At 28.4% G+C, this 15014-nt stretch overlaps 1 long non-coding RNA gene and 1 pseudogene across 1 annotated transcript; one reads left to right on the forward strand and one right to left on the reverse strand.

Moving 5' to 3' along the window:
• Positions 1–427: 427 nt before the first annotated feature.
• On the forward strand, positions 428–12295 carry LOC109812077 (uncharacterized). Its single transcript, XR_003805338.2, has 4 exons — positions 428–1077; positions 1184–1261; positions 2953–3007; positions 11007–12295. It is a non-coding gene; the product is annotated as an uncharacterized LOC109812077 (long non-coding RNA).
• A 336-nt stretch (positions 12296–12631) lies between these two features.
• LOC109812076 (ethylene-response factor C3 pseudogene) lies at positions 12632–13451 on the reverse strand (annotated as a pseudogene).
• Positions 13452–15014: the final 1563 nt, after the last annotated feature.

Below are 15014 nucleotides of genomic sequence, written 5' to 3' on the forward strand. Positions count from 1 at the left end.
GAAACAAAATTTAATCACATCGAAAACATTAATGAAAGAACAATAAAGATATTTTGATAAAAAAATAAATATTAATAAAAAATATTTTATGAAAAGCTCATTTAAAAATTAAATTTAAGATGCCAAATAAAAAAGTAATAATATTTTTTCAAGGACTAAAATTTGGCTAACATCCATATAAGCGAAAAGCTAATGACGATTTCAAAAGTAATAAATTAACCAACACCAAATTTTCTCATGCGCAAGGTTCGTTTCTCTTTTTGACTTGTATTAATTAATTAATGAAAAATGTTAGAGACACTTTCTCTAGTATTCTCATATTTATATTTTCTTTACTTTTAGTTGAAAATCATACATTTTGATAAGTCTTATCACGAGAAGACTCTTTAAATAAAATACAAGACTAGTCAAATTTATGATTTCAAAATAAAATAATTTTAATTAATAATAAAATGATTGTTAAAAAAAAGTGATGTAGAGTATCTGGTATCACAAGTATGCTACATGGAAATAACAACGCTCCAACTTGTAACTTTTATTTATTTATTATTATTAAAAGAGAATTGAAACAAAAATAGTTATTAATTAGTAGGTTCATAGGATTCACACAAGTTTCAATATTAGGAGCTATGTGGATACATGCAAGGTACTAGTTTCATGATCTCATAGGCCATAGCTATTATTAACAAGTGTCAAATGGGGTCCTTTTTTCCTTTTGTCTTTTTGAGAAGAAATTGCAAATTTCATGGTTTTGCAGGTTTTGGACCTAAACATACGAACCATGAATGTATCTGGACACGCCGGCGCGCAGCCTCTCTCTCGTCATCGATCACATTTCATCCTTTTCAATGTTCGACAACACATTATGCATGCACCTGTCTAATTACTAATTACGCTAATTACTAATTGCCACTTGTTTTCAAATTCATACATTGCATGTATACATGACCACTGATTACATATATATTACTTTGTCTGCTATATAAGTTTAGCAATTGTGATATGAGGATTTGGAAATTCTTATTTTCTTTGAATGATATTGATGCATATACAATTGTATCTGAGAGAGTGAATAAGGTAAGTTCTAATCGATCTCATATTGCAGGCTCTTTAATCAGTCTTTACAATTTTCAACTCTCTATTCTTAATTTTCTTGTAATTTTTATTTTTGTCATAACTTCAGATAATGGCAATGTGTTGTGTTGCGATAGTGAAGATAACCAATTACGTACTGGGAACTGTTCTTCAAGCATATATACATGTAAGTACTAATTAACGAACTTGAATGGTTAATTCTAATTCCCTTGAACACCTTTACAGGCATAAAACAAGATTAAGAAGGATGACATGTTAATTAATATATGAAATTTGATTGATTGTGTTGTTGGCTTCTTCTTGTTACTACTGCTGTTTCTTCTGCATATAATTAGTATTTAAGAAATCATCCCACTAATAACTTCTGCATGTAATATTTTAATCTTCGTAGTAAAAACTTGTGAGAGGTTAGTAAATAAGCTAATTATTAAAAAAGTCATTGTCAAAAGTTGTTTTTTCTATCTTTGGCTGCAAAAAATAGTTATACGTACCGATTTTATTAATTTTTTGAGAACATCTATCCCAGAATATTTTTTATCAGTAAACGATATTCGTATATTAGTTTTAAAATGAATTTATTTACTTTAATAAAAAAATTATTATCCCTGCAAAAACTTATTTCGTTTTGGAGAATAACTTTAAAACAAAATTCTTGAATTTACGAAAAGAAATCCAAATGTATTTTACAACTGGGTAGGAATTATTTTTCCTTGGATCGATTCTCCATTTTTCTCTGTTAAAAATTTTTAGATCTCAAATTTCCTATATTTCAAGATAGGGGATATTTTAACTTAAACCTTTCTATTTGTTTAACTACGTCATTTTAAGCGGGCATATAGAGAAATTAATCCGATAACTGCATCTACGGATATGTTGTAGACAATTAGTTAATTAATTTATATATAATTTAAATATATTTTTTGTCCATGTAATATATTTGTTTTTTATTTTAAGTCTTTAAAACGTTTGTTCAAATTTTTGTCTTTGTAAACTTTATTTTTGTTTTTTTATAATATTTTTACATGACGTGTCTGTTAAATAAATATTGGTTCATAAATATTGTTTCAAGTGAACCTTATTAAATATTAGTCACTTAATATTTAATAAGGGATGAATAAAAAATAAAAAGGTAACTATAAGGGAAAAAGCAAAATAAAAGTTTTACAAGATTCAAAAGTTAAACATTAAAAAAATTTTAGGGATAAAAGCGAAATTCAGGAATTTTATAGAGTTTGTAAAGATATTTGAGCCTTATTTAATTTTTTGGATCCTTATTCATTTCAGTCCTTCTTTTTGTCTGATTTTCTTTTTCTGGATTAGCGGGTAACATGCTTGTATCTTTTAGTTTTAGCAATTGGCTATCCCCCTTTCATGGCCTGCCACTATCTTGATATCGTAAATGTTTTATTTTTTTTTTATATTTTTTTTATTTTGAATATGACGATTGATATTGTAAATGTAGACATGTAATCATGTGTCCAAGACATTATATGCTAGGTATTTTCTTGTAATCCACGAGGAAAGATCAGGCAGGGAATATAATAAAATGATAAAAAAAAAAAAAAAACTGACGAAAAAATATAGGGTGATGATCATAAGGATAAATTTTGGCTTTTTGATTTATGGATGACTTTTTCAATCTAAGCATTCAGAATATCAAGGACGAGTGCTACATCTTCATCGTAAATTAATTTGTTAGCCAGAAGAAACTTGTACTTAATAACCAAATATCACACTGATAAATAAAAAAATACTGGATATCAACAAATGTCTAAGTCGCGAGTTAAGCTATTCATAACAGGTTAAAAAACTTGTGAGCTTCTTCTGAAAATTTTCTGATTTTCTATATATATGCAGTGTATCGACTTTTGTGAAGGGAAAATTATTGGACCAATTGCCTCGCGGACACAAGGTAGGTAACAACAGATCCCTCCCCAATATTGACCATGCAAGAACAAATATTTCTTATATTGCAAAGTGACATGAAAAATGATGAAAATCTTTAGTTTATTGTTGGTTTTACTTTACATGTTTGAATGAAGAAAGGCTAAGATTCGAATTCTCAAGTAAAACATGCATGCTAGATGAGAAAAGCCTAATTAGTAATACAAGGCTTACAATTAGTTTTAAATTTTATTTTAGCTTAACACCATAAAGAGTAGAGATACTAAGCTAAAATCCTTAGGCTATAAAAAAATTGTTATATAATAATATACATTCTATAATAATACAATATGTGTCGCTAAAATCTACTTTGATCCATACAATAAACATAACATATGTGGGTATATTGATAAAAAGGATGAGTATATAGACTATAATGACACATAAAATATGTTGTTGAATCTCATTCAAAATTAACACTAAAATTATGTGTAATTATATATTAAATAGATATATATCAACATATATTATATATCTATAGTGACACTTCTTGTATATAATTGTATGTAACATTTTTTGTAGTATAATATATATACATTGAATTAAAAAAATTAAATTAAATTATCTGTATAATTAATTCCATTGTCTTCTCAAATTTGTTGTGCTTGTTCAAGTTTGAGTTGGGATATATTTTTTTTTATCAGCCAACAAATATTTATATATATAAATATATATGATGGTTTTAGGGATATCAAAACCCATATACATAAGCTATCTAGAAGATTGTATCACCAATTGGATAAAACTAATTTGAATTTGATATCAAATTATGTTGTAACCAGAGACTCCAAAAAATGAATAATAATTTAGATACAAATAACAACCTAGCACCATCTAATAGTCCACTAGTTATAATAGAACAACCACACAATGAGATACATGATCAAGACATTGTAGAATTAACCAACAATTCTAGCATCTTTATGGCTTGTTGGCATCTTCATGGCTTACTGTTTCACTTGAATGAGTAGAATGTTTGTAGTTTATTGTACAAAACATCAACATTACTCCATCAATTTGTCCATTACTTTTTCTTCCCTTCAACTAAACTTGACCCTTTTACAGATTATGGGTTAAACATCAAAATGACCAATTGAGACTTGTAATTAACATTGTCACATTCTAACATCATTTTAGCAACATACTACTCCCTAATCCTCATCTTGTGAGCCAACCAGTTGTTTAAACTACTTTAAAGTAATCTCCATTCTATCTTCCCCTTCATATACTACAACCACCACTCTTTTCCCTCAAAATATCCTCCAATTGCATTCCTCTTTTATATTGCATATCTCCTCCTATGAATAAATACCATAGTAACCAGTCCACCCAAAAAGGCCAAGTTAAGTTTCTAATTGAACCATTTCTTTCTCTCCTTAGCCCAACTCCCTCCCCCTAGTCAACCCGCCAGTTTTGATTATGATAACTCTTTCCATATATGATGTACATATCCACCATCACCCATACCAGACCAATTTTGTTTTTTGGTCAACAAAATACCCAATTCATACAACCATAAATTGAGGTTGTTATAACAATATATGAATTGGAGCTACTATCCTAATTCTTTATAAGCTATTTTCTAGCCACCTTTACCCCCTCACACATGATGATGATAGGCAAACTCCTAGATTAAATACCATTGATTGAATGAGTAGTCTACCAAAAGTTGGGAGGATATGAGCCAAGACCGTGAAGTGAAAAGTGTATCATGCTTCAGCTTTTCTTTGTCTAAGACATTTCCATTAAAAACACAATTATTTTTGTACCTCCAGATACACACCTGTTAGCACACCATACAACTTTCCATCTTTGTTTCTCCACTTCGGATGCCAGACTATATGGAATTTGATTAAAATGAAGAGTAGTTGTGAATGAGATTAGTTGTTTTGTTTTAAATTTTCAAAGTTTAGTGTATATATATATATATATATATATATATATATAGAGAGAGAGAGAGAGAGAGAGAGAGAGAGGGAGAGAGAGAGAGAGAGAGATCCATTTACTTTAGAAGTAAATATATTTAGACTTATTTTATTTAATAATTTATATTCTACATCAAATTTCAATGATACAAACCATTAATTAAATTTAAATTTCTTAATGCATAGATCAAATTTATAAATTTTTTAAAAATTAAAAAATTATTTAATATTTCGTTTCATTAATTCAAATTGACATATAAAATATTTTACAATTATCCGTAAATTTGAATAAGTTAAATGTCATATCAAATGATTTTTAAATTTTTTAAAAATTTGTAAACATGGTCTATGTATTAAAATTTTTAAATTCAATATTTAGATCGTTGAAATTTGATATAGAATATGAATTATTAAAATAAAATAAGTTTAGATAGATTTATTCTTGGAATATATATCTATATATATATAATTAATGATTTCTCAATTAGCTTCTTGACAGGATTTTGTTGAAAAATAACTGTTTCACAAAGCCTAAACAAAATACCATGCATTTAATAGAACTATATTGAACACTTTCAATGGAATACATTTGGCAACAAGGACCAATTTTTCTTTTGACAAACAAACATTTACATTAAAAGGTATATGAAATACTATATATATATATATATATATATATATATATATATATATATATATATATATATATATATATATATATATATATATATATATATATATATATATATATATATATATATTGGATAACTAACTTTCTTGTTGGATCTAATTTGTTATTGAAAGAATACAAATTACATGCATGCTAACCAAGGTTCACATAACAAGTAGACCCAACCAAAAGATTAATTCCAACGCATTACTTCACAAAAGGATCATTAATTAAAGAACTGATTCTAAGGTATATCCTCATTTTTTACCTACAAATCTGTTTCTATACAAGAATTGCTTTTGAATCTTAGTAATTAAGACGTCTTTGGAGTTTTTTTTTTTTGGAGAAAGAAAAAGTACATTGGAAGAATAACTGAGAGGGTAGAGTTGAAGAAAGTGATATGAAACTGATAAGACCCCTAAAAGAATTGTGTTTAAATTTGTTGCTCCAATAATATAACATGTTTTTCATCTTATCTAAGACATGTCTTTAATTAGGTGCTTGATCTTCTAGGATTAGCTCCCACTAGATTACTGTGATACTTGAAAGACATATCATCAGTTTTGCAATTTACATAATTAGCCCTTTTTGTCGCCCCTTCTGAGTTTCAACTAATCTTTTTGATTACATGATAGTTACTAAAATCATGAAATAAAAATAACATTTTTAGGGGATTCAAGATCGAGGAAGATGATTGTTGAAATTTATCATCAATAGTGTGGTGAATACAAGGACAATGAAATGTTTACTTATTTGAATTTGTCTCGGAGCTAATTAAGGGGAAAATTTTATAAGAGCAGTTAGAGAAGATAGAGGATCTTCTTGTCTAAAGAAATTTTTTCTGTTAGATTACCGTTGACCAAAACTGTTGTTTTAATTAGTTGTTGATAGACATTCAGAAATCCAGCCTCACCATTCCTAATTAATTAAGGCTAAGTCTCATTTAAATGTAGTCTCTAAGTAGCTCCAGCTCACTAATCAAAAGCCTTTTCAAAGTCTATTTTGAAAATGGAGCATGTATGTGATTCCTCCTTGCATCATATCAATCACCTCATTCAAACTTAATATACCATTTAGATTTGCCTCTTTTACAAAAGCGGACTAGTTTTCAGAAATAACTAAATTCAACACCTTCTTAAGCCAACTACTAGCTAGTATTTCTTGAATTTGTTAGATGCATAGTTGGGAGTTTGATTAAAATTCCTCCATTTATATTGAACTCTCTCATTTTGGTATTAAGCAAATGAAGTACTAGTTGCATCTCCTCTAAGTAGCTTTCCGTTGGAGTAAGATTCAACCATCATGTTGCAAATATCACTTTTGATGACCAACTCCTTAAGTCGCTTATAATGATCGAGAAAAATGTATATATAAGTTTTATAATATTTCTTTTATTGATATTTAATAAGTTTTTGTTATTGTTACTAAAAATTTAAGAAATGATTTATAACTTATATATTTATTAATTGTCTTATCTCTTAAGAGATATGAGACTTGTAAGGTGAGAGTTACTCTCAATTTTAATACTCTTTAATTATTTTATCATAATCATGCGAGACTTAAAATTTTCTAAATACACTCTCTAAAGTTTAGCACTATTGAGCTTGAAAATTATGAATGATCTAATACTAATTTAGAATATTAAATTTTGGATCTAACTTAACCTTACAAAATCAACTTATAAAGTGAGAATTATCACCCACTAATCTACTTTTTAATTATCTTATCTATAGTTGATGTGAGACTTGAAATTATTTTAATAAATAATTGTTACTAATAGTAAATTTTAGTATAATATAAATACATTTTTAATAATTATTACATATTAGTCATTAATATTTTTATTAGATAATAAAATATAAATAATTAATCTATTATCATTAAATAATTATCGTTAATAATAAATTTTGTTATAATGATATATGAAATCAAGTTAATCTGGCTAGCCCATTAATTAGTTTATGAGAATAGTAAACATTAAAATGTTCTAATAATCTGATTAGTTTGCCCTATTACACGATTCCTAATACCTTCAGTTTAACCCACAAACCATTTTTCCCAACCTCGTCATACATAGAAATCAAATATTTTTCAATTAATTTGGCACAGCACAATATTGGATTCAGATGAGGTTGTGTAAGTTGAGGCTTTTTCAAATCCTTCTTATTGTATGTCCTCTTACTTCACTTTCATTAACAAATCTTGATGTAGTTGGGCTTGGGGTACACCTTGTGCAGATTCTTTGGATCAAGTTCTAACTATTAGCTTCTATGTTCATTGGTAGGGTGTAAAAGTTCAATAGTGTTTGCATGTTGGATGTACCTTTTGGTTTTTCAAGAAGCTTGTGAAAAAGGATAGGCGCTCAATATATGTTGTTTAAGTTCTGTTTAATTAGGTGCTATGCTTGATGGTAGCTTCGTTGGGTTAAAGTTTGATTATTGGATGACATATTCCTTTTTATAGTTTAAATTTCCTCTTTGTGGTCAGTCTTTTCGGTTGTAAAGGATGGATGGGGTTTATAGGCATTAGGTATAGTGAAGACATATGGTGATGGGTTATATATGACATTCTTTGTGCTATAGCTCATCTTTCATTTTCTACTATATGAAATTTTATTTGCTGATAAAAAAAAATGGGGCGAAAAAGAAGTTTCCATTAAAGATTTTAAAAGGATAAAAGGATGAAATATTTTGAAGAAAATTATGATTTTTTTTATATAAATAAATAACTTCACTAGTGGGAAAAATGAGAGGAAGAAGAAAACTATATCCCTTAATTGAATTTGTATACCATTTTGGCTCATGTTTGACAACCAAATATAGGGGATAAAAGGTCGATAAAAGTTTTCATTACCTAATTTTTATTTCCCATACTTTTTTTTTATAGCATGCAAGTCCAAACAAAAATTAAGCGGTATTATCAATTTTTCTTTTATTTATTTTCTTTCATATTGTCCCATATTTCTCCGCTTCTTCAAAGTGAAGCCCCACCTCCTCTGCCGAGAATTGCGGAGAAAGTGACTGTAGTTAAAATAATATATAAAAAAAAAACTAATAACAAATACTAGTAATATTTATATCAATACATTCATTTTTCTTATTTATCTTTTTTATCTATCACTTACATTATTAATTTTTTAAAGCTTTTATTCCAACAATATTTGTTTTTATCACTTATCATTTATTTCTCTTGCTCAGAAATAAGATGTATGTTAATTATTCGTACCATATTTGTCTCATTCAAATGTGAGATAAAAAAATTAATTTTATTCCTTAAACGTATTCTCAATGATTAATCTTTAATTTTCAAGTAAAGAATATTTTGAGTTTTTTTATTGCTCACAAAAAATTTAAATGAGTTAGATCTTAAGAGATTAATACTCACTATAATAATATTAATATATTAGTCATCAACAAAGTCTTTATATCACCTGTAATTGAACTCGAACTTACGTCTTTTTGAAATAAGATATAAATATTTTTTTGGAAGGTAACAATTTTATTAAATAAAGTCAATTACGCATAAGAAGTGTCAATTGAGATAATTACAACAATATCATTAAATTCACATTTTTCATTAAACAAGAATATTGTAATGTCAAAAAATAACGAGAATCTCCCTCTGTGACAGATTATAAAATCATAGCAAATAATGACAGATTATAAAATCATAGAAAATAAGATATAAATATGTTCTTTATCTATTAAGATCAAATTTTGTTAACAACAATATTTTGATTATATGTAAAAGCTTTTTTTTAAAAAAAATATACATAAATGTGATGAAAAATATATTGAGACAGTAAACTTTTGTTACCTTCTTTGTTCACTGTCGGATTCAGACACGGAACCTACTCCCCCTCATTTTACCTCTTCCGCCTCTTTCAAACCCTATCCTTCATCCCACAAACCAGGGAAGCATTTATTCTTCCCTCAACTGATTCCAACTTGTTGGGGTCTCCCGTTTTCAGGAAAGATGGTGAACAGCGGAAACAGTGTTGAATAAGAGGTATATATATGTGTGTGTGATTCTTTCATTCGTTTTCTATGGTTGAAAATTCTATCGTAAAGCATTTCTGGAAATGGAATTAATTTTATCATCATAAAGAGGTGGCATTGTTTTTGGTTTCCTATCTGGGGAATTTCTCCTCATGACTCAAATTATGAGAATGTGTATCAGCTGGGTCAGTGCATTTGTTGGGTTTCATTGATCCTTTGCGTTGTTTTTAATATTTAGTTTCTTCTTATGTGCGTTAATGTTATATATACACGACTCTAATAGCAATTTAGTAATATTCTTAAAAAATTGAAATTTATGCTAAAGATTTACCTAAACGTGCATTGCATTGCACGATAATTTGAGAAACATGGTGTTTAAACTGGGCGTGATTAACTTCAAATTTCTTTGGTTTAGTGAGTTTATAAATGCCTTCAAATCTCTAGCATTTTGATTTCTGAGTAAAATGTTAGTATGCCCATGTTTAATTCAGGAGGCTAGTGTTATTACCTCTTGAGATCTAGATTGTTAGACATTTTTCTGACGATATTTAAGAGTAATGGAGCAATTGATAGATATTAATCTTGTAAATGAGTGCTCAACACCATTCCTTCATTCTTATTTTCCCTAGTATCATGAGACCAGGATAAGGGCAGGATAAAATGGATACATTGAATCTTGCAAGGACAGAACTGTGGAATGGTTGAGATCTAACACCAAAATATTTTTTCCTTTAAAATTTCTCTTTTTATCTCTTCTGGAAAGCTAAAACCAGAAATAATTTTTATTTTATCATCTTTCAAATCAGATGACTAGTTGTATACCCTAGTTTTGTTGAAAGTACAATTCATTAGTGAAGCTTGTGATCTATTTGTCTTCTTGGATACAAGTATATATATTGAATTACAAATAGTGCTGCTTATGGTAAATTTATATGGATGAACTCTTAATTATTTGGTTCCCATTGCTGTGATGCCCTTTTCTCTCAATTATTTTTGGATTAATTTGCATCGTTAAATATATTAATAGTAGCATACTTAATGTAGTGTGTCTTTGCTAGTTGTCACACATACAGATCGATTTGGTTTCGGCCTTTCAGGCATTTTATATTTGGAATGTAAGAAAGAATTTTGTTTTCATCATCTGTTTTCAGCTAATTCTTTTTTTGGTATTAAACAGTTTAGATTAGAATAAATCATGACCTTATACAAAATCAGACTCAACTACTAATCTCTTTAAGGATTTTCAGTACTTTATTTCCTATTTTTAAAGATTTATACAAAAAATTAATCAAAATAAGATTTTTTTTTCCATCATGTATAAAACTGAAAATAATTAATGAAGTTTCGACTTTTGTTATTTTATGTTCTTTGCAGTGTTATATGAACTTGGCGGGTGATATATATAATTTCATACTTTACGGGGTATTTCTGGTAGGTACAGTTGAAATTATAGTTGGAAAAGGTAAATGACTATGTCAATCACTGAAACAAGATTTTTAATTTCTTCAATCAGGACTTAAGGCTTCCTATATGTTACACCTGATGTATTCAATGAGTTCAGACACATTAATTTCTTTGTATTTATAATTTTATATCATTATATTTTTTTTATTATACTTACGATCTTGCCCATATATTGAATCCTTTTGGTTGCTGTGATTGCAAAATCCTCATTTGCTTTGATTGATCACAAATGGGATGCAAAGAAAAGGGACAAGCCACATAAGATAAGAGATATACAATAAATTAAAGATTCCTAATTGTTGATAAATGACTTATGTTATCTGGACCTAAATGTTTAATTAATCATGTGTGTGTGATGTTTTATGTTTTATAAGAGGCACATAATTAATTAAGTTTTTTTTGCTCTAATTAGTGTTAGGATTATTTTTTTGGTATTTATCAGAGGAAATATTTATATCAAGAGGGGATATCTTGTGTTATTTTTTATCGGATTATTTGCACACATAACTTTACATTGATGAAATATTACTCATTTTGGGTCTAAACCTTCACGATTTTACTTTTGGTTATTTATCTAAAAGGCTTTTTAATCATTGGAGAAATTTTTTCTCTTATTTGATCAATATATAATCTTATTTATCTTAACAATCTGTCTGGAATTTGTTTGTCTTTGTATATCATTTTATCACTTTTTATCTTCAATTTGTCTATCTCTTTATATCATTTTATCATTTTCATGTCATTTATTGGAATTGTCTTTGTATATCATTAGATAAGTAATTGATTGTCACTGAATCCAACATGGAACACTTGATACTACTATTAGGGTTATTTCTTTCGGTATTGGGTTATATTTTGTTATTTTTTCTTATGATTTTTGGTTTTGGTTATTACCTAAAAAGTGTGAGACTTTATTTGTATCTTAATAATAAAGACTTGGAATTGAATTCAACGAAATTGACTTTAATATATTTGTCTTTATATATCATTTTATCACTTTCATCGTATTTAGAGAAATTGTCTTTGTATATCATTTGATATCACCAAATCCAACTTGAAACTCTAATACTAGAGTTAGGGTTATTTTTTTGGTATTGGGTTATATTTTGTTATTTTCCTTTATGTTATATATGAAATTATTTTAAACCTGTTTTTATTTAAGATTGCTTTTAGAAAGGCTTGAAAAATAGTTTCATATTACCCAGGTAGCAAGTAATAAACTCACCCATTCAGCTTGGCTCGAGAATTTTATTGGAAATGTTCAGGGATTGTGAAGATGGAATTTGAAGACAATGAACCTCAGCAGAGTGAAGGGCAATGTTTGATGCAAGAATGGATTCAGAATACTTCAACACAAAAACTATAAAAACAAGTAACCACATAAATTGGCAACTGGGAGAAGGTATTCAGGCTCAATCTAAAGAGGAGCGTCAACAATTTGATACAACTTCTAAAGGCAGCAAAATTCATGCTCCCAGTTGCTTGTAAAGATCAAATATTATCATAGATCTATTTTCTTAGTGGACGTCATGACAGAAGAAAATGGCTCTGGACTTATATTGAAAGAAACAATATATAATACATACACTTGATGATGTAAAAAAAGCGAAATTAATTCAACAAGGAAAAAGAAACAACAAAAGAATAGTGAACCAGGTTTAGTTGAAGTAGCTAGGGCTTGCACTTTGATCTGAAATGCTTAGGAGTTGCTCTAGATAGTCAACTCCCAAGTCCTCTAACACCATCACACTCGATGTTGATGTCTCTTTCCCTTTACACCTTTTACCTTTTGATGACAATTTTCTTTGGATGCAGTGCCTCTCCTTGAGTGCAAGTGCAGGAGAAGATCCATTGCAGCAGCTATATTGAATCTCTTGCAAAGACTCTTCCACCATTTTGACAGGAAAATTGAGTACAGCATTATGGCCTCTCATGGAAAATGCAGCTTGGTCATAAGCCAACGCAGCAGCTTCTGCACTTTCAAAGGTTCCAAGCCAAACCCTTGCGCCATTCCTTGTTGTGTCTCTGATCTCTGCTGCAAATTTTCCCCAAGGCCTTTTCCTCACACCTATGTATGACCTTTCCTTGTTCTGCACTTCAGACTTCACCACCAATTGCTTTGCCTCGTTGTGGTTTCCTTGTGTTTGTGGCGTGGAGAAGTCAACCATATCGAAGGAAAGAGAATCGTAGAGAGGGTCAAGAACATCATTGCTTGACAATGATTGGAACAAAATTTCTGAAGGCTCCTGCAACATGTTCTTCCAATCTGGATTCTGAAACAAAGGGGAAGTCATGTTACAAGGCTTTTAGGGAACTAATTGTTTCGTCTTTCCCCTCTTGACTACAATTTATTTGCCTCGGACTGCACTGCATATATATTCTTACTAGCTAGAATATATATTAATTAATTTGGTTTGTTTAATATTTAGAGGGATTAGTAATTATTTATTTTTGGAGGTGGTAATCATTCATCTATGTACATATTCCAATCTGGGTTCTCATAAAAAAAATAAAGAAAGTCATATAAGGCAACTGTTTTCTGTCGCTTCGTCGTCTTCCCATTGCCTTTGATTTATTTGGCTCAAGCTCCCATCATAGAAATTAATATTCAAATATCAACTTGGATTATTTTGAATAGATTATGGCACTAAGAAAAAACGTATATTAACCTCGGCTAAAAGTCTTACATTAGTTAATAGTCTACACTAATTGGAATAAAAAATAAAAAATCAACCATAATGGTACTTTATGTTGCTAATACTTAGTACTTCTTTGATTCTTTCCCAGGTATATCAAGCAAGTTAACTCATTGTTAATGCTTGTTGATTCAATCCGTATTATGATTGGTTTTTAAGTTTTAAGATTTTAAATTTGAATTTTAGATTTAATATAAAATAACATTGAGAGAGACAATCTTAATATAATTAAAATTTTGAAAGACTAGTTTCTAGTGAAATGAGTAAAAACGTCCTAGTGAAATGAGTAAAATTTCCTATCAATATCAAGGTATATACCAAAAAAGAAAAATATGCTAACTCATCTTAATCTTTCTCTAAATTTATTAAAAATGAGTTGAATTGTATTAGACCTATTTTTTTATTAAGTTAAAAATTTCAATCAATTCAATCCAACTTAATCCAACCTAGAACTCACACAAGTTGGGTCAAATATAAACTTCTTATTTTACTTGCCTTAAAGATCTAGTGGAAAAGAAAAGTTCAAACGCTAAATTACTTAAGGATATTAGCTCGTTAGTTATTTTCCACTGTCAATCCTATGGAGGAAAAGCTACAATCACTATCAAAGAATGTACCCATATCGCTCATAAAAATGTAAATTATTTAGAATTCATTTTTTTGTTTATTAAGAATCATACAGGAGATAATGAAATCAAGATTTTATTAATTATGGACACTATAAACATACACTTGGTCAATTATGCACTCTTCATAAGTTTTTGTTTAGAAGTTTGGACTTTTGTTATTTAATGTTCTTGAAAATGTAATGAATTTTTTTTTGTCAAAAATATACTAAAATAGACTGTTATTAAAAAATGTAATAAATTTATTAGTGGGTGATATATAAATTCTTGCATGAATAGGTATTCCCCGTGTTTGAAGTTATGATTTTCGTTGGAGGAGTTGGTAAATCACTGTGTCTGCGTCTGCGTGTATCATCTTGAAAAAATATTGTTTCTTCGATCAGCATATTCCAGGCTTCCTATGTTATACTCAATTCATTCAACGAATCTAAGGGCATAATATCTCTTTCTATTAATTTATTACTTTTTATTATACTCCCTTAAAATATATATAAGAAAAAATAATTTAAAAATTTTAAATTTAAATATAAATAAATTTCAATTAAGTCAATTTTTTAAATATTTTTCTAAAAAATTCTTAGAAATGTCATTTTTAT

The sequence above is a fragment of the Cajanus cajan genome, chromosome 7 (assembly GCF_000230855.2).
Source record: "Cajanus cajan strain Asha chromosome 7, NIPB_CcT2T_4, whole genome shotgun sequence".
Taxonomy (NCBI): Eukaryota; Viridiplantae; Streptophyta; class Magnoliopsida; order Fabales; family Fabaceae; genus Cajanus; species Cajanus cajan.